The sequence below is a fragment of the Oncorhynchus masou genome, unplaced genomic scaffold (genome assembly GCF_036934945.1).
Source record: "Oncorhynchus masou masou isolate Uvic2021 unplaced genomic scaffold, UVic_Omas_1.1 unplaced_scaffold_8824, whole genome shotgun sequence".
In the NCBI taxonomy this organism is placed as follows: domain Eukaryota; kingdom Metazoa; phylum Chordata; class Actinopteri; order Salmoniformes; family Salmonidae; genus Oncorhynchus; species Oncorhynchus masou.
Window position 1 is genome coordinate 7,501 of NW_027015290.1, and position 1,864 is coordinate 9,364.

Consider the following 1,864-nt stretch of genomic DNA (forward strand, 5'->3'; position numbering starts at 1 on the left):
TAGGTTTCGTTCTGTTTGTTGTTTTTTGTATTTATTAGTTATTCGTGTTAGTTCGTTCGTTTTGTCTTCACTTAATAAACATGAGTAACTTACACGCTGCATTTCGGTCCGACTCTCCTTCAACAACAAAAGAATGCCGTTACAGAATCACCCACCACTCTCGGACCGAGCAGCGTGTCAACAGGCAGGAGCAGCGTAAACAGGAGCAGCGTGTTAACAGGCAACGACAGCTGGAGCAGCAAAGGTAGGAGGAATTATTCGAAGAATGGACATGGGAAGACGTGCTGAATGGTAAAGGTTGCTACACTTGGGAGGAGATATTGGCCGGAAGAAATCGCCTCCCATGGCAACAGGTGGAGGCACTAAGGAGAGCAGAGGCAGCCGGAGATAGGAGCCGACGATATGAGGGAACACGGTTGGCAAGGAAGCCCGAAAAGCAGCCCCCAAATTTTTTTTGGGGGGGGCTATCAGGGAGTATGGCTGCGTCAGGTAGGAGACCTGCGCAATCTCCCTGTGCTTACCGGGGGGGCTAGAGAGACCGGGCAGGCACCGTGTTATGCAGTGGTGCGCACGGTGTCCCCAGTGCGGGTGCATAGCCCGGTGCGGTATATTTCAGCTCCGCGTATCGGCCGGGCTAGATTGAGCGTCGAGCCAAATGCTATGAAGCCGGCTCTACGCATCCGTTCTCCAGTGCGTCTCCTTGGGCCGGTTTTCATGGCACCAGCCTTGCGCTCTGTTTCTCCGGTTAGCCTACATAGCCCAGTGCGGGCTATTTCTCCTCACAGCACTGGCAGGGCAACCGAGAGTATTCAACCAGGTAAGGTTGGGCAGGCTCGGTGCTCAAGAGCTCCAGTGCGCCTGCACGGTCCGGTCTATCCAGAACCACCTCCACACCCCAGCCCTCCAGTAGCAGCTCCCCGCACTAGGCTTCCTGTGCGTGTCCTCGGCCAAATACCACCAGTGCCAGCACCACGCATCAGGCCTACAGTGCGCCTCGCCTGTTCAGCGCAGCCAGCGCTTTCTCCCTCTCCTGCGCTGTCGGAGTCTCCCGTCTGTTCAGCGGTTCTAGAGCCTTCCTCCTCTACAGCGCTGCCGGAGCCTCCTGTCTGTATACAGCAGCCTGAGCTGCTAGTCTGCATGGAGTTGCCAGTCTGCATGGAGCTGCCAATCTGCAAGAAGCCGCCAGAGCTGTCAATCTGCATGGAGCAGCCAGAGCCGTCAGTCAGCATGAAGCAGCCAGATCTGCCAGTCAGCCAGACTCTTCCAGATCTGCCAGTCAGCCAGACCCTTCCAGTCAGCCAGACTCTTCCAGATCTGCCAGTCAACCAGACTCTTCCAGATCTGCCAGTCAACCAGACTCTTCCAGATCTGCCAGTCAACCAGACTCTTCCAGATCTGCCAGTCAACCAGACTCTTCCAGATCTGCCAGTCAACCAGACTCTTCCAGATCTGCCAGTCAGCCAGACTCTTCCAGATCTGCCAGTCAACCAGACTCTTCCAGATCTGCCAGTCAACCAGACTCTTCCAGATCTGCCAGTCAGCCAGACTCTTCCAGATCTGCTAGTCAACCAGCCAGGATCCGCCAGTCGTGCCAGGATCCGCCAGTCCAGCCAAGATCAGCCAGTCAGCCAGGATCTGCCAGATCTGCCTGTCAGCCAGGATCCGCCAGTCAGCCAGGATCTGCCAGATCTGCTAGTCAGCCAGGATCCGCCAGTCGGCCAGGATCCGCCAGTCGGCCAGGATCCGCCAGTCGGCCAGGATCCGCCAGTCGGCCAGGATCCGCCAGTCAGCCAGGATCCGCCAGTCAGTCAGGATCCGCCAGTCAGCCAGGATCCGCCAGTCAGCCAGGATCCGCCAGTCAGCC